Genomic DNA, 28,000 nt, shown 5'->3' with positions numbered 1-28,000 from the left:
ACCATAAGTACTCTAGAAGGGCAGAGATGGAGAAAATTAATGGAGGATGGAGTTATAGAAAAGTAATAAAAGGGTGTTTCATAGAAAGTGTTCAATTGTTAAACCTTAAAGAATGGGTAGGAGTGAGGTTTGATTTTCAAAATCATGGAAAGCACAGAAGCTACAGGTTTCCCCTCCTACTAGAAAAAGCAGCCCACAGAGTAAGAGAAGGTATTTGCAAAGCATATATTAAACAAAGTAGTTATTCAGTGTGTGTGTGTGTGTATATATATATATATATATATATATATATAGCTAAACCGATAAGAAAAACAGTGACACCTGTAAGAAAAGTTGGCAAAGGTTTGAAGTGCATTTTACAAAAGGGGTTCTCAAGGCCAATAACCACAGGAAAAGGTGCTCAACTGCTTTGGTCACCAGGAAGAGGCAAATTAAAACTACAATGCACCATCTTACACCCATTTGTATGGCTAATATTTAAAAAACAAAACAAAACAAATGTTAGCAAGGTTGTAGAGAAATTGGAACCCTTGTGCACTGTTGGTGGGAATGTAAAATGAGTAGCCACTATGAAAAATAGTATGGCAGTTCCTCAAAAAATTAAAAATAGAATTATCATATGATCCAGGAACTCCACTTCTGGATATGTACTCAAAAGAACTGAAAGGAACTCAAACAGATATTTTGTGCACCTATGTTCATAGTAGTAGTATTCACAGTAACCAAAAGGTGGAAGCAATCCAACTGTCCATCAATGATTGAATGGATAAACAATATGTGGTATATACATATAATAGAATATTATTTAGCCTTGAAAAGGAAGGAAATTCTGACATATCCTACAACACCAATGAACTTTGAGGATATTATGCTAAGTAAAATAAGCCAGTTATAAAAGGATGAATAATGTATGATTCCATTTACATGAGGTACCTAGAGTAGTCAAATTCATAGAGACAGTAAACAGGATAGTGGTTGACCAGGGCCGTGGGGGAGGGAAAATGGGAAGCTATTATTTAATCAGTACAGAGTTTTGGTTTTGCAAGATGAAAAGAATTCTGTGGAAGGATGGTGGTGATGGTAGTGCAACACTGTGAATGCACTTAATACCACTGAACTATAAAATTAAAAATGGTTAAGATGGCAAATTTTCTGTTATGTGTATTTTACCACAATTTTTTTAAAACTAAAAAAAAAAAAAAAGCAAAAAAACCCCACAATGCCACTACAAACCCACCAGAGTGACAAAAATAAAAAAAGATAGAAACTATCAAGCATTACCAACCAAAACGATACATATACTGCTATTAGGGGTGTAAAACAGTACAATCATTTCAGAATGCTATTTGCAGTGTCTACTAAAACTGAACATATACAAACCTTAAGACGTCACAATTCTACTCCTAGGTATATATCCAAGTGAAAATGCTTACATGCCTTTTCCTAAAGACTACAAGAATGTTCACAGCACAATTCACAATAGTCACACACTAGAAACTACCCAAATGCCTGTAACAGTAGAATGGATGAGTGAATTATGTTATACTTGCACAATGGAATATTGTACAGCAATGACAATGAACAAAACTACAACTATTTTCAACAATATAGGTAAACCTTACAAACACAAAGGTAAGCAAAAAAAGCCAGAAAAAGTGTATCCTTTGGTGTGGATTATTTGAAGATTGCCCTGGGGTGCTGTTATAGTCATATTTCTTGATCTGGGTGCTGATTGTATAGGTGTGTTAACTCTGAAAATTCATCAAGCTATATACCTATGATTGATGTACTTTTCTGTATTTTTGTCATACAACAACAACAACAACAAAGTTTTTTAAAACCCAGCAGTTGTGTATGTGTGTATGGGGAGCTGCAGTGAGAGAGAGAGAATTGATAAATTGATTATAAGATTTATATGTAAATGCAAAGAATCAAGATAGTCTTGAAGAAGAACAAGACTGGAGAATGTTTACTCTTGGCCATCAAGACTACAATATGTGTGACATTAGTGCAGGGTACATAAATGTAAATAGGACAGAATAGAGACTACAGAAATAGACCCATGTATTCAATTTTTCAACACAGATATCAAGGTAATTAAGCTAATGGGTGGGGGAAGAGAATGTCTTTTCAACAAATATTGCTGGAATAATTGATTATCTATATGCAAAAAAGAACCTCTACCCTTAATTTTACTCTCTGAAAAAATTAATTTGAAATGGATCCTAAACCAAAGTGTAAGAGCTAAAAGTATAAAATTTCTAGAAGAAAACAAGAGAAAATCTATGTGACCTTGAATTAGGCAAATAATTCTTAGAACACAAAGAGCATGAACTATAAAAGAAAAACTTGATACATTGGACTTTATTATAAAGTTTTAACTTTCTGCTCTTTATAAATGGAAATCTCATACACTGATAATAAAATACTATAACCACTTTAGAAAACAACTTGACAATTTATTAAAAATTTAAGCATATACCTACCTCATGACCCAGCAATTCTCCTAGGTATTTAAGCAAGAGAATTAAATTAAAAATATGTATCTACACAAAGACTTGCATAAGAATTCAAGTTTGGGAATTCCCTGGTGGGTGGTCCAGTAGTTAGGACTTGGTGCTTTCACTGCTGCGGCCCGGGTTCAGCTTTATTTGTAATAGCCAAAAATTTAAAACAAAACCAAAAAACTAACAAAACCCCCAAATGCCCATCAGCAGGTGTATAGATTAGCAAATTGTGGTTTAGCCATATAATGGAATACTATTCAGCAATAAAAGGGAACACATTTTTGATACATTCAACTATGAATCTCAAATCATTATGAGAAATGGTAGAAACCAGACCAAAAAAGAAAAAAAAGAGTACATACTAATGGAGTTGACTTAAGTAGCTTAGAAAAACAATGGTTTAATTGGATAGTGTAAGGCAAACAAAGAAAGCAATACACAAACACTATGCTTTAGCTGGTAAGTTTTTTTCTCATAGTGGTACAGTTAGCAATTTTAAAACTATTTCCACATGTTGTATTAGTTTTTTAGGGCTGTTGTTGCAAATTACCACAGACTTGGTGGCTTAAAATGATAGAAATTTATTCTCGCACTACTCTGGAGACCAAAAGTCCAAAATCAAGGTGTCAAAGCCAAAGTCTCTGAAATCTCTTCAGGAGAATCCTTCCTAGCCTCTTTAAGTTTCAGGTGACTCCGCATGTTCCTTAGCTTATGGATTCATCACTCTAAACTCTGTCTTCTCATGGCTTTCTCCTCTTTCCTCTATGTGTCTCTCCTCCTTGTGTCTCTTTTAAGCACATTTGTCATTGGATTTAAGACCCACTCTGATAACCCAGGGTAAGGGTCTTGAGGTCCTTAACTTAATTATATCAGCAAAGACCCTTTTTCCAAATAAGTTTACATTTACAGCTTCCAGTTGTTAGAACAGGAACATGTCTTTTTGAGGGCACCAATCAACCCAATACTCATGTATACAAAAACTGAATAATAAAATATATTGTAAATAAAGAGAGCCAGGTTTCTCACTGTCAGAGAAAAAAATAAGCAAGGGGGAACAGCTAGAATGAACTCTGTGGTGCTAGATTATAGTTGCAGGTATCAGCATGACCTTATATTTATATCAATATGTATACAGAGATAACAGAAGTAAATACATACATATATTCCCTACCTCTGTCCACTGAGAGAGGCCAGAAACAATGACTCTCAAGTAGCAACAAGCACACAGAGTACCCAAATCTTGGTGTCTAAATACCATTCTCCAACAAACAGAACAAGTGCTCCTTGAAGAAATGGTTATTTCTAGGGTTAGGGCAGGGAAAGTACAATATGAGCCTGGAGCATCTTACAGTGTCAGAAAGTAAGGAAGTATTCAGAAAAGACAAAACCATGGAGACAAGGGAGATTAGTGATTGCCTAGTGCTGAGAGTGGTGGGGAATCACTGCAAATGGACATGAGGTTTCTGTGAGGGGTGATGGAAATACTCAAAAATTAAATTCTCTTGACGGTTGCACAATTCTGTAAATATACTAAAAATTATATTGATATCATGTACCCCCTGGGATGATGTGATGAGCATGAAATCTCCTAAAACTGAACACGCACATAACCTTAAAAACAGGTAAATTTTATGGCATGTAAATTATACTGCAATAAAGCTGCTTAAGAAGAGAGAGAGAAAGAAGAAAGTGCTCAAAAAAAAAAGAAGAAAGAAAAGAAAAAGGATGGGGTATGTCAAAGGCACACAGGAACCAACTGAAAGAGTACCCAATGGCTAAAGTTGGAACAATTTGAGCAAAAAATTAAATAATGATAGTATTGTATTATAACCCCCCAAATAAAATATTCATGCCTCCATACATAAATACATAAATACATCATACACACATACATACATACATACGGAAGAGGGGACAAATCTTCCTTATGGAAGAATTTCAGGTACTAAACGTAGAAGAAATGAGGGAAATAGAAAATTACCATTAAAACACACCAAAATGTTTAATTACCATTAAAACCACAATAAAAACTACTACAAACAAAATCCACTGATGAATGCTAAAATTAGTGGATGAAACTCTTAAGAGAAACAAGGTATTTTCATAGCCTCAAATTATCTCCCCCCAAACATTTACTAATTAATTCCTGGGGTTTTAACATCAGTCTACAAAGTCTTTCACACTCCTTCGAAGAGGTGAAGCTTAATTCCCTCCCTTCCTTGAGTATGGTCTGGACTTAGTGACGTGCTTTTACTGAAGAGAGTATGGAAAGGGAAAAAATAGCAACTTCACAGTGAAGAAAACTGGCAGACATGACCTTAAAAACTGGTCGAAGTTAGTATCACTAGCAGTAAGTCATGTCATTGGGGACTTCCCTGGTGGTCCAGTGGTTAAGACTCTGTGCTCCCAATGCAGGGGGCCCTGGTTGGATCCCTGGTCCGGGAACTAGATCCCGCACACGCAAGTAAAGATCCTGCACACCACAGCTGCCAAATAAATAAATAATATTTTAAAAAATAGTAAGTCATGTCGATACCATGTGCTCCCTGATATGATATGATGTATATGAAACATTTGAAGCTGAGCCCATATCCTAGGACTGATCCATTCCATCCATTGGTTTACATCTGACAAAGCATGTTCTCATTTTGCACCAAAAGACCTTTAAAAGAGTGTCATTTTTATAACAGACCAAATGCCCATCAATAGAAGAATAGAGGGGCTTCCCTGGTGTTTCAGTGGTTAAAAATCTGCCTGCCAATTCAGGGGACATGGGTTCGAGCCCTGGTCCAGGAAGATCCCAGATGCCGCAGAGCAGGTAAGCCCGTGCGCCACAACTACTGAGCCTGCACTCTAGAGCCCGTAAGCCACAACTACTGAGCCCACGTGCCACACTGAGCCCACATGCCACAACTACTGAAGCCCGCGGGCCTAGAGCCCGTGCTCCACAGCAAGACAAGCCACCGCAATGAGAAGCCCGTGCACCACAACAAAGAGTAGCCCCTGCTCGCCACAACTAGAGAAACGATGAAGACCCAATGCAGCCAAAAATAAATAAATTCAAAAAACAAATTTTTAAAAAAATAGAATAGAAAAATAGTGTTATACTCAAACAATGGGATGCTATAGAGTAATGATAATAAGTGAAATTTTGCTACACACAACACTAGTGATAGAAGTTCACAACGTAATATTTAGTAAAAGAAGCTAGGCACAAAAGAATATGTACTATGTGACTTCAATTATGTAAAGTTTAAAAATTAGACAACATTAATCTATGGTGTTAGAAGCCAGAGTAGCAGCTAAGCTTGGGGAAGGGGTTTGTAATCAAGACGGGGGGAATGAGGAAGACTTCTGGGCTGCTGGAAACTTCTGTCTCCCTGTTCCACACAGTGGTTATTTATAACCACTTATTTATTTATAAATCAATAAATGTATTTATTCACTTTGTGATCATTCATCAGTCTGCACACTTGTGAGAAGTAACACTTTTGGTATACGTGCATTTTACTTTCATGACTTTTTAACGTTAACAGACAACTTTGAGGTAGAGCTGCTTGCTGCGGGGGAGGGCGGGGGCTGGCGTCCATGACAGAGCCCGGCTGGGACCCTAGCCAGGAGGCTGAGAGGTGGCAGGAGGGGCGTTTAAAAACACAAACCAACCAAAAAACAAGTGGCAGTTAGATAAAATCCCTGCCATACCACTTGCGGGATATTACCTAATCTCACTGGGCTGAAGTTTCCCGATCTATATGATAAAGATAAATGAGACTTGTTCAAAAGAGTAATTTGGGGGGCTTCCCTGGTGGCGCAGTGGTTGAGAGTCCGTCTTCCGATGCAGGGGACACGGGTTCGTGCCCCGGTCCGGGAAGATCCCATGTGCCGTGGAGCGGCTGGGCCCATGAGCCATGGCCACTGAGCCTGTGCGTCTGGAGCCTGTGCTCCGCAACGGGAGAGGCCAAAACAGTGAGAGGCCCGCGTACCGCAAAAAAAAAAAAAAAAAAAAAAAGAGGCCTTGGTGGTATATTCCAAGGTGATCAATTTCCCAAATATCCTGCAAGGGTTTGCTGAGCAGAGACTCAACTTCCAGGGAATGAAATCTCAGTGGTTCCACTAATGGTAATAAAAACACCAATAAAGACACATATGTTGTATATAAACTTAATAGACCAGATCAACCTATATAGGGCAATTCATTGTATAATCTTGGCCAAGTCTTAAAATACATCATTTTCAGAGGCAAACATCAAGTTCTGGTGACAAACTTAAATCTCGAAAAAAGAGTGGACTTACCTTTACAAGAAAAAGATGCTCAGCTTTGTAACTATTGGGTTGGCTTTGAATCACCTAGGGGGAAAAAGCAATTCTCTGCCCCAACCAAGAAAAGATAAAAAATACAGAACTTCAGTGAGTTTTGGGGTCTGGTGAGAATTGTAACCTACAGGGTATCAAACTGATATTACTAGAACATTAGGAAGATGTCAAAATAAATTCATCCATAATCCTAGGGAGATATGAAACAACCTTAATGAAGAAATAAATTCAACATATGGTATTTGATATTTAGAATAGTTTTAAGTTAAATATTGTAGTAAGTTTTGCTGTCGTATGTGTGTATTTTGTCTGCTATTTAAGGTGTTGGATTTGCAATTTCAGTTTAAGGTAATTTAATCAAATTTTATATCGTTGCTTAAATGCTCAATCTGTGGAGACTTAAGCAAAGTTCAAATCACTGTGAGTGTTCCTGTGTGTGCAAAATCCTCTCAGATACTGAAGACTAATCCACGTGCCCAGCATAATCAACCTCTGGCGAGAGAAGGACCATGACTCACAAGACACCCTGGGCACTGAAAGGTTTCTGTTTTCATCAGCTCAGGCCGCCAAAACAAGTACCACAGACTGGGAGGCTTAAACAGCAGAAATTTGCTTCCTTACAGTTCTGGAGGTGAGAAATCTGAGATCAAGGTGTCAGCAGTGTTTTCTTCTGAGGGCCTCTCTCCTTGGCTCGTAGATGGCACTGTTCTCTCTCTGTCTTCATGTGGTTTTCCCTCTATGCCTACCTGCGTCCTGATCTTCTCCTTGTAAATTCACCATATTGGTCGGGGGTTCACCCACATGCACTCATTTCACCTTAATCACCTCTTAAAGGCCACATCTCCAAATAGTCTCATTATGAGGTACTTCAACAAATGAATTTTGGAAGGAAAAAATTCAGCCCATAATTTCTAAAACTCAAGAGTCTGGGGCTCATTCAGTGCAGGCAGAAGGACCCAGCCTTGGAAAGTTGCTGAGGTGGCAACTTTGGGGGAGGGAGAGAAGGAATTGAATGATCAGAAGAGCTGGAATCGGGCAGGATGGGGTGTTTAGAGGGAGAGAGCATTGAGTCCTAAAGGTTGTGGCATAGAGATCCCTCACTGCACATAGGTCTCCAGGGTGCTTTATTTTTATTTTATTTTATTATTTTTTAAAAATTAATTTATTTTTGGCTGTGTTGGGTCTTCGTTGCTGCACACAGGCTTTCTCTAGTTGCAGCGAGTGGGGGCTACTCTTCGTTGTGGTGCACCGGCTTCTCATTGCGGTGGCTTCTCTTGCTGCGGAGCCCAGGATCTAGGTGCATGGCCTTCAGTAGTTGTGGCTCGCAGGCTCAGTAGTTGTGGCGCATGGGCTTAGCTGCTCTGCGGCATGTGGGATCTTCCCAGACCAGGGCTCGAACCCGTGTCCCCTGCATTGGCAGGCAGATTCTTAACTACTGTGCCACCAGGGAAGCTCCCACCAAGGTGCTTTAAAACATCTCTATGCCCAGGTCATACCTCAGAACCATTAAATCAGAATGTCTGGGGGTGAGACTTGGACACCAATAACTTGTAAAGCTTCCCAGGTGATTCCCATTGTGTAACCCAGGTTGAAAGCCTAAAGGTTTGATCACTGGAGCTCTTGAGAGCTCCAGTACTCGCACAAGCCACGTTAGTTATACCCTCTAAGGGTGTAACTTTCAGACTGATGGCCCCCAGCCCCACTCAAAGTTAATGGCAGATCCCTTGGTCATCTTCACTCTGGGCCAGGGGATTCTACGAAAGGGCCACTGCTTGGAATGATCCCCCCTAACAAACACTAAGGCCAATACTTAGGTCTCCCTTGACTCTTCCCAGGCACTTTGCCCCTGATGTTGAGCCCCCACTGTGTTTCCATAGCTGTGTTCAGCCCCCGACCCTCACCCTCTATTTCCAAGAAGAAAGAAGGAAGCGAGAAAGCTATTTTTTGATATTTGCAGATATACATATTCGCAAATATGTTGGGAATGTTTGAACTATGTTAGCAGGGTGAATACTGCTACACAGTCCTTCAGGAATACTACATCATGGAAATATTGTACTTAGAACAACACAATATCACCACGGGCCTCCCTGACCTGTGCAAATATTAGTCTTTAACTGAAATGACCAAAAACAGATGTTTCATATCTAGAATGTTTTCTCACAGAGAGTTTCAGTAGAAATATTTTAGCTCTCCAGATACATCCAAATAAAATATTTGGTTTTGAAACTTTCTATTTTAAAAGTCAGTGATTTGTGACTTCATTACAAGAGATGAGGCGTGAATCAGGGCCCTGTTTTCATTTTTTATTTCTCATCTTCAGGCTGAGCAAGGGTGAACTGTGAAAAGTGATAAAATTCTGAACTCTAGTGATTTAGAGATGAGTTTTCAAAATCATGCATCCCTGAGGTAATGAAACTGAGAAATTCCAGTGACATTTACTATAAAACCTGCTTGGTGACTCCTTTCAAATAGATTTGCATTATAAAACCACAAGTGGCTTTTGATTAGAAAAATTTGTCCCCGGGACATAATAAAATCAGGTATGTAGCCAAATTGTAAAGTCATATCATCAGAGAAAAATGTATCACTCTAAAGAGACATAATATTACCCCAATCTCAATATTATTAATATGGTATACTTAAACTCCAGGGAACAACTGGAAAGTGAAAATATTCTACAACAATGCTTCAGAGTCAACTAGAGATCTTATAAATTCTGATTCTGGTAGAACCTAAGATTCTGCATTTCTAGAAAGCTCTCCGGGGATGTCGCTGCTGCCAGTCAGTAGACCAAGGTCTTTGAAAGCTTGATTTCCGCCTCCATTAATTATACCCACTCTAAAGGTAACAGTTTCTAAAGCTTTAATTCTTCACTAACATTTTCATCAGCTTTGAACAGTCTTGACAGTTACAACTTTATATCTATTAGCATTATCTACCCCCTCCCCAAGTTTTATTTTTTAACTTCTTAGGGGGGTCTCTTTGTAAACAAATTTTCCCTTACCACCCTTTTTATACTTGATTATATAGTCTATAAACTATTTATAAAGGTCATCAACTCATTATTAATTAGCAAACCAAGACTTCTCCCCAGTGCCCGGTAAGACGTGTACTAGTGAGATAATTGCTAATGTTTAGCAACGATCACCCACAGGACCTCCAGTAACAGTAATGGCAACTACTGCTGATTGATACTCCATTTGTCAGACACAGTGGTCTAAGTGATTTATTTAACTCATCTTAATTAATTGTTACAAGAACCCAACAAGGAGGTATTTATTTTATTTAGCAAAGAGTTATGCAATGCTTTCTATGTGCCAGACACGATTCTAAGTGTTCTACAAATAGTCACTCAGTCAGTCCTCAGAAACTGTGTAAGGTTGGTGCCATTACTATACTCATTTTACAAATGAGAAAACTAAGACCTAGAGAAGTTAAGTAACTTGCCCAAAGTTACTTAGTGAGAAGAAGGTGGTTTGGTTAGAACCTAAACAGTCTGGTTCCTGATCAACCTCCTAAGGAGAAGAGGAAGCAGGTGAGAAAACGAAAACTTAGCTAACTTGTCTCCCAGCCAGTAAACGGAGGAGACAGGGGTCAAATGCAAGGTCTGTTGCACTCCTGTGCCCCTTTGTCTCTGACCACTCCACAATGCCTCTCTACTTTATTAGCAAACAGTGCCGCTGTGGAACACTTGATTCTCTTTGAATGAATATAATCTCAGATCATTTGTTTTGTATCTTTAACTGATCATTTTTGTCTTCATTAAAGACAATTAGAATTTCAAGCTATGATCTTATATGCTTAAGAAGTGGTTTTAAATATTAGATCATGTCTAATATTTAAATATGATGTATTAATCCGTATAGTTATAGAAGAAACAGGAAGTTATGTAACAAAATGATCAAGTGGCAGGAGCTGAAACAAGATTATCTCATGAAATCCCCAAACTCCATACATTCAGCGGGTTGTGACTCCTAGAGGAACAGTTTAATTGAACTACCAAATACTTTAAGCCTGTTTAGTTAAAACCAGGACTATTTCTAATTTCATGATATACAAATTAGAAACATCTATTCAGTGATAAACTGGATGTTAACCTATCTCTTGTAGAGAGCATATTGTCGGGTCTTGCTTTTTAAAAATCCAGCCTAAGGGCTTCCCTGGTGGCGCAGTGGTTGAGAGTCCACCTGCCGATGCAGGGGACGCGGGTTCGTGCCCCGGTCCGGTAAGATCCCGCATGCCGCAGAGCGGCTGGGCCCGTGAGCCACGGCCGCTGAGCCTGCGCGTCCGGAGCCTGTGCTCCACAGCGGGAGAGGCCACAGCAGTGGGAGGCCCACGTACCACAAACAAACAAACAAACAAAAAATCCAGGCTAATAGTTCTGTGCCTTTAATTGGACTGTATTAATCCAGCTAAGGTGAATGTACTTACTGATATAGTTGGATCTAGGTCTACATTTTGCTAGCTGTTTTCTGTTTGTCCCATCCTCTGTTCCTCCTTTTCCACCTTTATGTGAGTTAATCAAGTCTACTTGAGTATTCCATTTAGATTCCTCCATTTTTAAGATATACCTCTGTAATTTTTTATTGGTTGCTCTAGGGATTACTGCATCTTAACTTCTCAGTCTACTTAGAGTTAATACTGTACCACTTCATTTAAAATATAAGAATTTGCAACAGAATGATTCCATGTATGCCACCCCATTCTTTGTGCTATTATTGTCATATATTTTACATTTATATAGATTATAAACCTTACAATGTTATAAATTTTTGCCTTAAAAATTAATTGTCTTTTAAATAAAGAGAAGAATAAGTAGTATTTTATATTTATCCAAATATTTACTGTTTCCCATGTTCTTCATTCCTTCTTACAGATTCAAATTTCTGTTTGGTGTGGCTTCACTTCAGCCAGAAAAAATTCCTTTAATATTTCTTGTAGTACAAGTCTGTTAGTAACTAGCTTTTGTTTATCTAAAAATGTCTGTGCTGACAGTTTTTATTTTCTTTCAGCACTTTGAAGATACTATTTCATTGTCTTCTGGTCTCTGTCTCTCTCTCTTTTTATCAGAAGTGAGCTGTCATTTGCGTTGATTTCCTCCTGTACGTAATATGTCTTTTTTCTCTAGCTGATTTCAAGATTTTCTCTTTATCTTTAGTTTTCATTTGATTATGATATTACTAGATGTGGGTTTCCTTGTATCTCTCTGCTGGGAGTTTGCTGAGACTCTTGGATCTCTAAACTGATGTTTTTCATCATTATTTCTTTAAATATATTTTTCTGCCTCATTTCTATCTCCTCTTTTTCTGACACTCCAATTACACATATATTAGACCCCTTGATATTTCCCATAGGTCACTGAGGCTTTTTAATTTTTTTTCAAAGTCTTTCTCTCTATTCTTCAGATTTGATGATTTCTATTAGCCTTTCTTCTCCTACTTCCAGTATGCTGTTAAGTAATTTTTTCATTTCTGACGTTTCATTTTCAGATCTAGAATTTCTATTTGGTTCTTTGCTGGTATTTCCCAGATATTCAATCATTGTGACATTTTGTCCTTTAAGCCCTCAAACATATTTATAATAGCTGCAGCAAAGTCCTTGTCTGCTAATTCCAACATTTAATCCCAGGGTTGATTTCTATTGATGGTTTTTCTTCTTAGCTTTAGATCACATTTTCCTGTTTCTTTGCATGTGTGCCTATCAATTTATTGTCTCTTAATTCCAAAGTCACTCTTTGTACCTGCTCTGTGAAAATGGACTGACTCTTTAAGCACTTCTTTATATAGTTAGTATGATGTTAAGCTTTATTAGTGGAGGAGGCTAGAGGCACATTGCAGGCTAAAGAGCACTTCTCTTCCTGGTTCTGCTATGCTGCATTGTTTTCACTTGCTCCTGCTGCAGAGTCCAGAAGTTGTGTGTGTGTGTGTGTGTGTGTGTGTGTGTGAATATCCAGTGATGCACTGCCTCAAGTGTGTGCCTAGAGCACATAGTCCTTTGGTGACCTGGCAGTCCTATCCCAGGCCTGGTAACCACCATGCTGCAGCCTTCCTGATGCGGACAATAGCACACTTCAGGCCTTGTACTGGGAAAGGTACCCCAGTTCCCTTTGTGCTACCTCCCAGTAGTGTCAGTTTGCCTGCATCCCCAAGAATTGGTTCCTGTTGTCTTCCTGATGCAGACACCACCGTGATTCAGACCTTGTGCTGGCAGTGGTGCTCTGACTGCCTTGGCTTGCCTGCACCTCAGAGTTGTTTCCCAAGATCCTCTAAACATGGACACTGCACACAGCCTGCCTCACTCTGCCAGCAAGCAGACTTCTAACACGCTGACTCCCTCTGTGCTCCCATCTGCCAGTATCAGCTTGCCTGTGTACTGGAAGGCTGCTTTCTGCTGCCTGCTGATGTGGACAAGCTCTGGACTGAGCCACCAGAAAAATTCTCTGCCATCTCTTGTCTTGAAACCACTCCTTCACCAAGGAGGTCTGAACCCCAGTCTTAGGTAGGAAAAACCCTTCCAAGTTTGTTCTTCCTTGAGTACTCTCCTTCAGCCCCAGAGTACCCTTTTTAGTTCTCCTTACATCTTCATAATTACTCTTCTATCATAATTCAATAATTCTTTATATTAAACTTTTTTGTCTCAATTACTGTGTGGTTTCTATCCCGATTAGACCCACACTGAAACAACCAATCTAGTAACTTTTAAATTGTATATTGGACCTTATTACTGACATGATATAGAGACTCTGGATTGTGTTGTTTTCCTCTGATAGTATTGATTTTTGTTCTAGTCACCAGTTTAATTATTGACTCATCACCTTGAATTTCTATAGAGTTGGTTTTTTTGGGGTTTTTTTTTTTTTTTTTTTTGCGGTACGCAGGCCTCTCCCTGTTGTGGCCTCTCCCGTTGCGGAGCACAGGCTCTGGACGCGGAGGCTCTGGATGCACAGGCTCAGCGGCCATGGCTCATGGGCCCAGCCGCTCCGCGGCATGTGGGATCTTCCCGGACCAGGGCACGAACCCGTGTTCCCTGCATCGGCAGGCGGACTCTCAACCACTGCGCCACCAGGGAAGCCCTAGACTTGGTTTTATACTTGGTGAGCACAGTTCTCTTTCGGCTTTGCCTTTATTCCTAGGCAAATCCCCCAGTACTGAGACATAGTCATTTTTCATTTTTCATTACTTTTTTCATAAAGTAATTCTGGAATTTCAATGGAAAGGTTAAAGTATTTTCCAAGTTCTTCTAATTTTGCAGGACTCAAATTTTAAATCCAGCTTCCCTATGCTGAGCAGCAAAAGAAATACGTGCTTAGCTCCATGGCCTTCTGGCTGTTGCTTTCCTCTGGGCTCCTCGAAGTCTCTCCCATACATGCAGAGTTCAGAAATCAGCCACAGATTTGAGGGAAGTTTTTACACAGATTTTAGCATTCCCCCTCTGTCTCTGTCCTTCCTGAGATTTCCTTCCTTACTTTCCAGATGTTTTAGCAGCTTTGAGCTCCATTCTTTGACAGTTCAAGCCAACAAAATTGCAGTTTTCCTTTGGAATTCTAGCCACTCTCAGAGTTTAGGCTGGGGTGTGCTTTCAGGGCAAATCCGTATAAATGTGGCTCTCTCCTTAATCTCTTCAGTGTCTGCCAGAGTTTGGTGGCTCTTTGGTGCCTTATGATAAGCAGGTTTTTATATTTTGTCTAAAGTTTACTGTTATATGCAGGAAGATTAGTCTGATACAAGCTTTCTGCCATTACCAGGACCAGAACTCTAAATTGCATTTTATTAAGACATTATCCAAATAAGTAATTGATAAAGGTGTTAGTAATATTAATACTGGAAAGGATTTTGCTAAACAAAAATCAGAGAAACAATATCTCTGAGTCAATTTTTGATATTAAAGTAGCAAGTTAATTTTTGATTAAGTTATTTTTTAAAGAAAATGTCTAATTTTGATTATGTTATACAACACTAAATTCTGGATATTGAGTTTGCCCTTGAAGTGCCTTACTGAACAATCAACAGATTGTGTGAAATATGTTAAGCATCAAATGTTTTAAAAATAAGATTTCAACTAGGAAAAAATGGTTGTTGCAATTTGTCAAAAACAGTCTTCTTTCTAAAACTGGGCAGATTATGACATGTGATACTACATTTTGATGAGCATAGTGTATGAAAATGTTATGGTTTGGACCAGGTTTTTAGGTACAAATGTTACATATTTATGACTACATTTCCCTGTCTGTATACCGTAGTACTATCAACAGTGAGGTTGATCTAGGGAATCAGTTAATGAGGATATAAAAACAAACACTTTTATTTTATTTTTATTTTTTATAACTTTAAAGGTTACTTTCCATTTACAGTTATTACAAAATATTAGCTATATTCCCCATGATGTACAATACATCCTTAAGCCTATCTTACACCCAGTAATTTGTACCTCCCGCTCACCTACCTCTGCATTGCCCCTCCCCACGTCCCAGTGGCAACCACTACTTTGTTCTCTATATCTGTGAGTCCTCTTCTTTTTTGTTAAAAAACAAACACTTTTAATAAGAAATTTTGGAAATGTGTAAGTACCTTTGATAAATTTCAATTTGTTTCTTATCCAGTTGTTTGTAGAAACCAGAATGACTATATGACAAAACACAGGGTTGCATTTTTACCCTCTTCTTTCTACCCTTTTTTTTGTGTGTGTGTGGTACGCTGGCCTCTCACTGTTGTGGCCTCTCCCGCTGCGGAGCACAGGCTCCGGACGCACAGGCTCAGCGGCCGTGGCTCACGGGCCCAGCCGCTCCGCGGCATGTGGGATCTTCCAGGACCGGGGCACAAACCCGCATCCCCTGCATTGGCAGGCGGACTCTTAACCACTGTGCCACTAGGAAAGCCCTTTACCCTTTTTATTGTGGTATTTTGTAGTTGAGAATTTTTTAAACCTGTAAGTGTTCAAATGTATACTGTATCTTAATTAAACAGGGCGCTACCAACATTGATGGTAGAAATTCTTTGTTCCAATGGCTCTCTGCAATTCGACTGTTCTCCTAATGTAAGATTGTCTGGTTCCTTAGGTTCTTAATATGTTTGAAGCTCCCCATCCACATTGTGTCTATAGGTGACAGCTAACATTCTGTGATTCTTAAAAGGGATACAAAGGTCTTCTCTAAATGATTACAACCCTGGGATTCATAACCTTTCATCCTTTCTTGTCCTTCACAGTCGTCTAACTGCACATTCTGCACACGCAGAAAGCTCAGGATCACATACTCTTACTTATCCAGTTCCAGAGAATTTTATTCAGTATAGGTAATTCCAAGATTAGAGACTCACGTTACTCAATTATTTTTGACATGGCTAAAAGCATTAATTTGCCTTTTCCAGCTTGGCCAGGTTTATGGCCTCTTTACCCTGACACAAGTTTCAAATGTGGCTGGTTGTTCTTATTTTCACCAGGCTTTAGTCCAGTTTCAGGCTATCTCCTGTAGGACCTGTTTTGAGCCTGGCTCTGAGACACAATATCTGCACCAAATCTGAATAAACTGATTGTCAATATGTGCCATTTTATTGACGAAATTGTACCAGTTCTAAAAAGCCAGGTAAGGCAAGCCCCTTTTTGTGGAATTCTGACCTCCTGAGAGAGGTGCAAGCTGGTCCTCAGCAATCCAGATTTGAACTGTGTCTCCTAGATAGTCTAACTCAGTGACTTGTGTGTGAATTAGGAATATAAATACTTAATTCTAGTTTTCCTCTTTCTGGCTCATCTAATAAAAAGGAATATGAGTTAATGATTCCAAAATTAGCTAATCTCTTGTGGGTGGGGTGGAATGAGGAATCTCCACTCACAAAGCACACAGGAAGCTGAGCTGAGGTGTTAAGGCTGCAGGCAGCAAAAGAGAAGCAGCCCCTGCAAATGGAAGTGTGCACTGGGAAGGGGAGGCTACAGGAAAAAATGCTGAAGGAAGCAGCTTCTCCAGTCTGTGCACAGTCCTGTCTCAGACCATTGATGAGATGTGGAGATGACCAAGAGGGCTGGCCAATCTCAGAAAATTATGTGGAAAGCTGGAAAATAAATGGACTAGAGGCACCCAAAGTTTGGGTTGGCTGTTACCTTCAGACCTTTGAAATATGCTTAAACTACCATTTTGTCCTTGGTTAAGGTTGACTCCACACGGCAGGGTATTTGAGCAGGGCTGTGACTTTAGTGTCTACCAATGGCCACGTGCAGATTTTTAACAATATCTTTTAATCAGAGGAGATAATAATATATGTACATTTTGTGAATCCAATTCAACTATCTCCTTCTCATGGAATTAAAATACTGTAAACACATTTGGCATACGTACTCTTTATGATATTCTCTACATTCCTGCACATATTGCAAAGAGTTGTAGACACAAAGCTATGTATGCTGTGTATTTTATGGGATATATGATTTATTTTCAAGAGTATATTAGATTAATGAATAAATGAGACCTAAGTAAACTTAAAAGCTTTTGCACAGAAAAGGAAACCATAAACAGAGCAAAAAGACAACCTATAGAATGGGAGAAAATACTTGCAAATGATGTGACTGAGAAGGGCTTAATTTTCAAAATATACAAACAGCTCACACAGCTCAATATCAAAAAACAAACAACCCAATCAAAAAATGGGCAGAAGGCCTGAATAGACATTTTTCCAAAGAAGACATGCAGATGGCCAAGAGGCACATAAAAAGATGCTCAACATCACTAATTACTACAGAAATGCAAATCAAAACCACAATGAGGTATCGCCTCACATCAGGCAGCATGGCCATCATCAAGATGTCTACAAATAATAAATGCTAAAGAGAGTGTTGGAGAAAAGGGAACTTTCCCACACTGTTAGTTGGAATGTAAGTTGGTGCAGCCACTATGGAGAACAGTATGGTGGTTCCTTGAAAAACTAAAAATAGAGTTACCATATGATCCAGCAATCTCACTTCTTGTCATATACCCAGAAAAGATGAAAACTCTAATTTGGAAAGATACCTGCACCCCAATGTTCATAGCAGCACTATTTACAATAGCCAAGACATGGAAGCAACCTAAATGTCTACTGACAGATGAATGGATAAAGAAGATGTGGTACATATATACAATGGAATATTACTCAGCCATAAAAAAGAATGAAATAATGCCATTTACAGCAACAAGGATGGACCTAGAGATTATCATACTAAGTGAAGTAAGTCAGAGAAAGACAAATATCATATGATATCACTCATATGTGGACTCTAAGACAAAAATGATACAAATGAACTCATATACAAAACAGAAATAGACCCACAGACATAGAAAATAAACTTATGGTTACCAAAGGGGTGGGGGAAGGGATAAATTAGGAATTTGGGATTAACATATACACACTACTGTGTATAAAATATATAAACAACAAGGACCTACTGTATAGCACAGGAAACCATATTCAGTATCTTGTAATAACCTATAATGGTAAAGAATCTGAAAAAGAATATACATATATATATATATATATATATATAAAAATGTAGAATTGAATCATTTTGCTGTATACCTGAAACATTGTAAATCAACTATACTTCAATTTAAAAAAAGATAAAAGAGTATATTAGATTATATGTGGTTTTTAAAATTACATATTGATTTTAGAATCTTTGTTCTAGGTACGATAAGATTCTACTCTTTAAGATTCTTGATTAGCAAGTAAAATGTGTTCTGTTTGTATTTTATCTTCATACATGAGTTTATCATATTTCTTTATTACAACAGTTATAAAAATAAATCCTGAGGCAATGTCCTAACTATTAGTCTTTTATAATTTATTTTTATTATGCGGGGACAAAAGGGGGCCACCTTTCTTTATTAGTTGCCTTGAGGTGTTGGGAACATGGGAGAACCCAGCACAGTGGTGATGCTCATCTGGGCTGAGCAAGGGTGCCAAGCACATCTGACAGAGATAACACACACTTGGGGAGGCTTATCCCAAAAGTATATTCTTGCCTTCAGTTCTATGTATTTCTGACCATGGTTTTCTCAAAAAAAAAAAGAAAGAAAGAAAGAAAGAGAGGAAGGAAGGGAGGGAGGAAGGAAGGAAAGGAGGAAGAAAGGAAGAAAGAAAATGAAAAAACAAAAACAAATATAGGATAGGAATTGTGTTGGATAGTGAAGGTGAATGAAATTTCTGTTAGGTTCTCCAAAGGAACTGAGAGGAATTAGTTCAGAAGGCACTAGCTGATTAGACAGAATACGCATGAGTATCACAGAGAAGTAATGAGAAACATTCATGCAAACTTTTTCAAAGTTTGCATGAATGTTCAGAAAGAATCTTTCATTCTTTTTTTTTAAATTTTATTTATTTATTTATTTATTTTTGGCTGCATTGCGTCTTTGTTGCTACGCACAGGCTTTCTATAGTTGTGGCGAGCGGGGGCTACTCTTCCTTGCGGTGCGCAGGCTTCTCATTGCAGTGGCTTGTCTTGCTGCGGAGCATGGGCTTTAGGTGCACGGGCTTCAGTAGTTGTGGCACATGGGCTCAGTAGTTGTGGCTTGCGGGCTCTAGAGCGCAGGCTCAGTAGCTGTGGCGCACAGGCTTAGTTGCTCCTCAGCATGTGGGATCTTCCCAGACCAGGGCTTGAACCCATGTCCCCTGCATTGGCAGGCGGATTCTCAACCACTGCGCCACCAGGGAAGCCTAGAATCTTTCATTCTTGAGAAAAATTGCCAGGCAGTAATTATACCGTCTTTCTCATCCAGCTTGATGAATGACATTATCTCAAATCACACAGCCTGTGAAACTGATGACCCTGGAGAACCTAGAAATGCACTGCCAGGCACTGTGTCTGGGTCAAGCCCCCTACTACCAAGTGGCAATTATGCTGAGGTGTTTGAAGCAATGCTTACATGAACATTTACCTATAAGCCTGGCAGAAATATATGTTTTGGAAAATATATTTAAGAAGATAGGAGCAAAATATATCTAAATCTAAATATATCTGTTCCTACTCTTCGGAAGAAATGGGAGCCTTTCATAAAGATCTGCTTTATCCACATTGCTTAGGTATAGATACTCCCACCGCCATGAAGTGAAGGCCTGATTGTTGAAAGATGTATCTGGAGTCATGAGTCATGGGAACAGTCTGCTGACTTCCAATTTAGAGATTAGATCATATCTGGTATTCTTGGAAAGATGTTTGGAAGCTCCAGTTCCTGTAAAGGAATGTAGGCCTTCCACCTCACTGGGCAGCCGTCTCCACTGCAGACACACACACACACACACACACACAGCCCTTGTCCTGTGCCTCTCTTTCCCTTTAGAATGAGAACTAAAAGAATGTGAACTATGCAGGAAAATGGTATTCAAACTATTCAGAGAAAACTAATGTGAACAATATATAGAATCCTTAGCGCAGGACAAACAAAGTTATGTTCCAGAATGTGCTTGGGAAGGTACCGTAAACTGAAAACATTGACCTCTCTTGCTTCCGTGGCCCCAAGATGATGAAACAAAACAACAAAGAAATGGTGGGAATCATTAAGGAAGACATGAGAAAAGAAAAGAAACATATCCTGCCAGTTTATTGAACCTGGGAATATCATATGTTGCTCTGGTTATTGCAGTTAAAGAAAGAAAACAAAACAGTAGCAGGCTTGAAGAAGAGCAGAGGACATTCCCATATGCAGAGGTCAGAGACACCCCCCTGCGCCCCAAAAAGGTTTCGAGGCAGATGGGAGTCAAATACATATAACAGGGGAGGCTATAGCTGTATCAACGCACACTCACCAAGAACAAGTTTACCAGACCCAGAGCTCCCTTGTGAAGCTGGAAAAGGTGCAAATTAGGACAAATAAAAGGAAGCCTTACTTTGCACTAAGCAGTGAAGTTTTATGCAAGTCTTTACTCAGAAATAGGGCACTCAACAACATGGATGGACCTAGAGATTATCATACTAAGTGAAGTAAATCAGACAGGGAAAGACAAATATCATATATCGCTCATACGTGGAATCTAAAACAAAAATGATACAAATGAACTCACATACAAAACAGAAATAGACCCACAGACATAGAAAACAAACTTATGGTTACCGCAGGGGTGGGGGGAGGGATATATTAGGAATTTGGGATTAACATATACCCACTACCATATATAAAATAGATAATCTACAAGGACCTACTGTATAGCACAGGGAACTGTACTCAATATTTTGTAATAACCTATAAGGAAAAAGAAGCTGAATAAAAATATATAACTGAATCACTTTGTTGTACACCTGAATCTAACACAACACTGTAAATCAACTATACTTCAATTAAAAAAAGAAATGGAGTACTAGTGGCAAACATCCATGACGCCAGAAGAGGCTCGGGAGTGACAATGACACAAGAGGTAAAGGTATGAACTTTGGTGCTAGAAGGTCTTGGGTTTGGATCCCAGTTAGGAGATTTGCTAAGACTTTAGGTAAGTTAGTTGGTCTCCCTGAGCTTCACATTTCTCATCTAGAGAATGGAGGCCATGACATTGTCCATCTCACTGGATTGTTGTGAGGAGTAAATGAGATAACGGATAAAAACACCCAGCGCAGGGCCAGGCACACAGTAAGCAGTCAACAGAGGTTAAGTAGTAATATTAGTCATGACTAAGAGTTCCTGTACTGTGATTACTAGAGGGAATGTGGTGGCTGTGATCCTATGTAAGAATTCTTATGCTCTAATTCAGGGACATACGAACATTTTCTATAAAGAGACCCAGAGTAAACATTTAAATTTTGTGGGACAAATGGTCTCTGCCGGAAATACTCAACTCTGCCCTCCAGCATGAAAGCAGCCATAGGCGATCTGTAAAGGAATTCACATGGTTGTGTTCCAATAAAAGTTTATTCATGGACACCGGAATTTGAATTTCACATAATTTTCACGTCACGAAATATTCTTCTTTTGTCTTTTTTTCAACCATTTAAAAATATGAAAACCATTCTTATCTCCTGGGCTTTATAAAAACAGGTGGTGGGCTGGATTTGGCTGACAGGTTGTAGTTTGCCTACCGCTGCTCTAAGATAATGAGCGGGGTTCAGAATAAGCCACCCCAGAATGTGCCACTTTGGCATGTGGATTATTTTGAGCTGAAGACATTCAAGACCCAGCAGACTCAGGAAAAGCTTTATACCCTCCCCGCCTCCCCCTTAACTGCCTAAAAGAAATTAGAAAGGGAGCCTGTACCAGGAAGAGAGCTACTACAAGAGAGAACTTCATCATCTGAGAGACTTCTGTGTGGCAGGGCAACGTTTGTTTACCGAACACCCGCTCTTCGCATCCTCTTGGGAATTCCCCTCCTCCCCACTGAAGCCCAGGCTCCTATCTCATTCCTTAGCTCAGGCTGGTATACAAGGCTCAATTGCTTGGGTGGCTTTGGGTCTTATATCTTTGTGGTGCTCCCCTAGGTATGTAATTAAATTTGTTTTTCTCTTGTTAATCTGTCTTTTAATTACAGGGAGTCTTGGCCAAGAACCTAAAAGGGTAGAGGGAAAATTTAATTTTCCTCTCCAACAATAATAATTCAGTTCGCTTGGCAATACTAAGAGCATTTCTCAATCTCTAGTTTTGTAACACTCCATTCTCGTTGGAGGACACACACAGTCTACTGCTAAATGTGCTGCCTGGCATCTCTGGGTTAGGGGAAAGTGAACTAAAAATATCTTTTGAAAAGAATAGGAAAATTTCAGAATTCCATCTGAGAGTCTGGCCATCTGCAGACCTGTAGAATAAGGTAGGGGAAAGTGACTTAGAACCACACTGAGTAAGAAAATTGTAATACATTTGTCTCTAGGTGCTAAGTTCTGAAATCGACACATGTGAAATATCGTAGGAGAAATTGCCAATCTTATGTCTCTCTATTTGTGACTCGGTGGATCGTAAGTATGGAGACTCAGTTCATCGACAGCTGAAAAATATTATGACAGCAAAGCCCAAGCTTCTCTGAAGGTAGCTTTGTAAACATCTTTTAAAACAGTCTTTCTCATGACTAATGCTAGGACATCTGCAGGGATGCTTGTAGGGAAGGACAAAATTTATTCTTGATATTTCTGTTAGTGTGCTTAAATACATTTTCCTTTAAAATTGGAAACTGTAATCCTCTGTTACTACAGTGTTGTGGTGACTTGTGTGTGGGAAATGATGCTTCCCTCCACGTACTCTCTCCCACCCTTCAGAGTGAATTGGAGATTCCGAAATCATCACGGCTGAGAGCAGGAAGCCCAGCGCGGGGTGGACAGATGGAAGGAGACACAGTGAAGGGTTTTCTGCAAACCTCCGTCCTGAATATCATGTTCTTGCCCTTCATCTTCCCATCAACCTACAGGTACTCAGCGGACCTCTTACCAGGCTTGACATCCATTAAGCCCAAAACAGGCACGGTACCCAGGACCCACAGTATTTTTAAAGGGTCATAAAAATGTTTTAATTTCTCCTAAAATCAAAAGAGAAAATTAATTTTTAGGCTGAAGAAAATATTTTAGTATATCATACTAACGTATTTGTCCTTGATAGCAATCCAACAGTGAAATACAATTTAAAGTGTTTTTTTTGAACGAAGAGGCCCATGAAGATAAAAGTACCTAGGGCTCTCAAAAGTTATAGTGGGGCCCTGCTCTTCAGGTCCTCAACTCTCTGTCATGAGCTGCAAAGGAAAAGGAGAAAACATAGGTTCTAAACTCTTAGCCCTTCCCCGCCTTATTCCTTTGGTTTTGGCCACTCTATGGCCAACCCAGCAAAAGAGGGAGAAGCTGTCCTAGACTTTGGCCCTGAGGTCCAGCAATCCACTGAGTTAAATATCCCTCCAAACTGAGCTTCAAGGGCACCGTCACCAAGAGCGTCTAATGATGGAGTTAGCGCGCCAAGTAGATGGCATGGACTCAATACAGCAAACTCTCTCTGTGGAGCAGCACCTCAGAATCCTAGGGAAATGGTGGAGCCCATTCTGAAGCACTCCAAGCTGTGGAGCCAACCTTTGGGGAAATGTCTGACCCAGGGCTGGCTGCACTGATAAACAGTCCAGCTTGCCCATGGCCACTGCCCGAGATTGAGAGGGTCCACTCCCTCGTTGGCTTACAGGCTTCAGGCAATTTTATTGTTTTGTTTTGTTTTGATCTGAGCCTCCATGAACAGTTTCTGAAATGCAGATCCATTCCAGAAGAGAAAGGAAGTCAGAGGTAGCTATCAGGGATGGGCGGTACGAGTAGTGTACACAGTGCAGAGGGTGCCTGTACCCAGTTGCTCAGCGAGCTGCTCATCCCACTCTGCGGCGTTACCCAGCAACCCCACCTGGCAAGTGTCTGCCACAGTGATGGCAGACTCGGACAGCAGGGTTTCCTGAAGCCATGGGACTGTACTATGACCTCGCCCTAGACCAGATCTAGTCCCCTCCTCTAGGGTATAGAGACCCCAGAGGCCCAGTATCTGACCCAGCAAGGCTGGACTAGTATCCTCTTTAAGCAACAGAAGCAGCCATGTCACAGCTTGTAGAAGTATCTTCTTGAGTGTGTGTACGTGGGTGTGATTTTTTTTTCCCCTTTTTTTGGACTGGAGTGTGGGATTTTAATCCTCAGAGCCATCATGAATGGGTCAGTTCTCCCTCTCTTAGCCAGATAGAGGAACAGACACTCCACGAGGGTTCTGCAACAGGGGTCATCTCCAAGAAAGCTGGCAGTGGTGGCTCAAGGGCTGGTTATAGGGAATAGGTTCCTGCAAGGAGTCACAGTGAAGAATAAAAGAGGGTTCACTGTCATCCCACCATGGTGGGCTGCCGCATTTCCCAACGTGCTGATGAAGGTTACCACCCGAATCTCTAACCTTTGTATGTGCGTTATTATGAAGAAAGTCAGCTTTATGGGAATGGAGTCCACTTTACGGGAATGGAGATGGTTTGTAATTTCTTCTAGGAGGTAGTCTATGCATTTATAGCCAGGAGTACTGTTCTGCAATCTTGTTTAAATAACCCCAGAATAATTCAACAGTGTATTTTGGGGCCTCCTCTTCCGCGTACTGGTTAGAGTTTGGAGGACTTGAGACTGGACTTTTTTGCTGATGGCTTCTAGGAATGATGATGCTGGGGTCACGTGCCAGCCCCCACCCAGCAGATCTAAGAGGTCAACTGGTACTGCAGTTATACATTCAGGCCCCGCACAGCCAGGACCCACCTGAGGCAGGTCTACCAGTGCCCAGAAAATGCCATTCAGGAGAACCGAGGAGGGGGGTAGAGGGAGCCTTAGAATAAGCTCAACAGCCGTCTGGTCTAGACAGGACATGAAACCACACTCTCTACATTATAGGCAATAGTCATCACCCACCCTTCCTCAACCAGGAGCTTTCATAAAGGCAGTAACCTCCACAGTGGAGACCATAACACAAGAGGCTGGCAACTTGACATCAAATATAAACATTATACAGCATTCAGGGAACACCAACTGATGAGCACAACTGGCATTATTTCTGGTTAAGCTCACTGTCTAGATTGAATGTAACAATCACCTTCCTTTCTGTTTACTTGAAGCAGACACCCTACAGGACTGCTATGGCTGTCTCTACCATCTTTTCAATGTGTTTTCCCTATACTGCCATATTAGTTTTTTAATCTGTACAGATACTAGTAGCACTGGGTTCCTGCAGTGGTTCGAGTGATAAAGGTTTAGAAACTACTAGTAGGGGTTATTTGCTATTAAAAACATGAGGAATTGTGGACAGGATGGGAGAAGAGAATCTTGAGTTATAAAGGTGACAGGACTCTGGTGGAGAGAAATGCGGGCTTACAGGGTCAACACTGTGGATTCAAACCCTAGAAGCCTCTGGTTTTCTGTGTGGCAGAATTGCTTCAGCTATGGAAAGATTTTCCACCAAAGTGTGGTTTCTAGATATGAAACTGAGCAGGACACTGTGGGGACCCTCCCAAGTACAGAAGCCTTTCCATGTCCCCCGTTTCTTGTTTGTAGAGAAAAGGTTTCAGCCTCCTCGACATTCCCTGAGTTCCAAAGGGCAGATTCAAACAGTTACTAATTAGAGGAGTGAGGGAATGCAGGAACAAAGGAAAGGCAGTCAGGAAACAAGAGCGCGGTGATGGGGCAGGGTCCTGGTTCCTCCTCAAGGGATACACATAACAGCCTGATACACATCTCTGAGTTCTTCTACAGGAACCAAGGCCCCCATCCAGGTGGAGGATGAGCACAAGTAGTGGACCCCAGACTGGTTGGAACCAAACGGCCGAGGACTGAGATTCCTAGAACACCACCCCATTACCTCACCACCAACCAATCTGAGGAAGGTCACATACCCTCATTCCTTCCCCCATATTTTGCCTATAAAAACTGTTCCCCGGAAACCATCAAGGAGTTCAGGGCTTTTGAGCACGAGCTGCCCTGGACTCCTTGTCTGGCGCCTTACAACGCACGCTGCACTTTCCTTCACCACAGCTGGTATTGGCAGGTTGGCTTTACTGTGCACAAGCGGGTGGGCCCAAGTTTGGTTTGGTAACATACAGAGTTCATAGCTGCAGACCAAAGGGATCTGGAAAGGGCACACGTGTGCTTTCAGACACGAGGGGTGGCTGCAGCATCCGCTCAGCACAGTGCGATGGAGAGATCTGGAGAAGCAGAGCTGAAGCTAGTTCCGAGTGCCTTGTGACCAAGAGATATTAAACAACCTTACACTCGGCCACACACCAAAGGGCCGTCTGAAGTCTCACTTTAATAAACTAAGTAAAAAGGAAGAAGAGGACAGAGTGGCCATGGAGCTCCTCAGAGAATACCAGGGAGGCACCAAGGTGCACCTGAGGAGCCAGAAGTGGTGACAAGCTGGTCGTGGAGGAGGGATGAGCAGGTTTCCATGCCCCGTCCAGGATGCTCTCTGAGTCTCTGCGGGGTTTTGCTCACAGACAGTGTCCCCTAATTTGCTCCAAATATGACTGGGTTGGTCCTAGACAGGATTGCTGAGGGCCTTGTGCAAAATCCTCCCATGTCCAGGAGATCTCAGCTAATGAGACTGATTTGAATCTTGGTGGGTGGAGATAACTGCCATGTAGGTTTCCTGTTTGTCAAAGAGAGACATCTGAAAACAACGGTACCCTGAGGAGAAACAAAACTCAGCAAACACCCCACCTCCCAATCTTAGAAGAAGTAGACCTGGTTTGGAGGCTGGGGTGTGTGTGTATTAGATTAAAATTAGATGTTGACATTCCCCCCTGCCATCTAGTTTCAAATTTCCCAACTCCTGGATTTTCTAGAAGGTATTTTACAAACTGTAGTTCTCGGCCTATTCGTGGATTGTGACATCAATTTAGTGGGGCATGACCAATATTTTTGTTTTGTTTTAAATTTTTATTATGGAAGATATCAAATGTATGAAATCTTAGAGAGAACAGTATAATGAACCACCACTCACCACGTGCCTCTCACCGAGTTTCAACAGTTATCAGCTTGTGGTCAGTCTTGTTTCATCTACACCCCAGCCCTCTGTCTCAACTATTTTGAAGCAAGTTCCAGACCTCATATCATGTTAGCTTTACGTCATGTTAACATGTCATGTTAGGATACTTTGTATCCCTAAAAGATGATGCTTATTCCCATTTTAAAATGACATACGTGGGCTAGGAAATAGCGCGGGAAGGTTAAGTAATGTTTTATTAAGCTTTCGTCTCAGCTGTGTGTGTGTCTGTGTGCATATGTGTGCACTTGGCTGCAATGTAAAATGTATTTCCTATGAGTCTCAAAAAAGCTCAATAGTCATTGCTCTAGAAGAAACTCTGAAGGACCCAGTCCTCACAGGCAGCCTCAGCATCCTCTCCCACCCCACCTCATGATGGCAGAGGAGAATCTGGCTCAGTCCAACAGGAGACAAGGGTTGGGGGAGTTTGCTGGGTGGGTTAGGAGTTTGGAAGGTGACCTGGACGCGAGACGTCCTCTTCTGAGAGGACAGCAAACCTTTCACTAGGGAGGACTCTGACGGGGCAGAAGAGAAAGTATAGTGCAATAAATGTTTGCAGCCTCCTCCTTCCTTTCCAGGGAGGCCTTGGAGCCTGGCTTTCTGTTGCTGCTGAGAAGAAAAGATGAATTGAAGGAGGCCTAGGAAAGCTAAATGTGTCTCCTTACTGAAGAGCTGAGCACTAGTGGGGAGGGGAGAGGGAACCAGCCAACCCTGGAGGAGTTTG

At 40.6% G+C, this 28,000-nt stretch overlaps 1 pseudogene across 1 annotated transcript in view; it reads right to left on the bottom strand.

The window, feature by feature from the left end:
• Positions 1-27,363, bottom strand: part of LOC308617981 — a 39,465-nt pseudogene extending 12,102 nt beyond the window's left edge. Inside the window, exons 1-4 of the transcript in view lie at positions 27,359-27,363; positions 26,154-26,344; positions 24,848-25,096; positions 24,072-24,290 (exon numbers count right to left, since the gene is read on the bottom strand). The product of the transcript in view is annotated as an uncharacterized misc_RNA (transcript). The remainder of the gene's footprint in view (positions 1-24,071; positions 24,291-24,847; positions 25,097-26,153; positions 26,345-27,358) is intronic.
• Between the last annotated feature and the right edge of the window lie 637 nt (positions 27,364-28,000).

This window comes from Mesoplodon bidens, assembly GCF_964165515.1.
Source record: "Mesoplodon bidens genome assembly, chromosome: 5".
Classification (NCBI taxonomy): domain Eukaryota; kingdom Metazoa; phylum Chordata; class Mammalia; order Artiodactyla; family Ziphiidae; genus Mesoplodon; species Mesoplodon bidens.
Note: the sequence above shows the minus strand (reverse complement) of the source record. Positions and strands in the feature narration are given on the sequence as shown.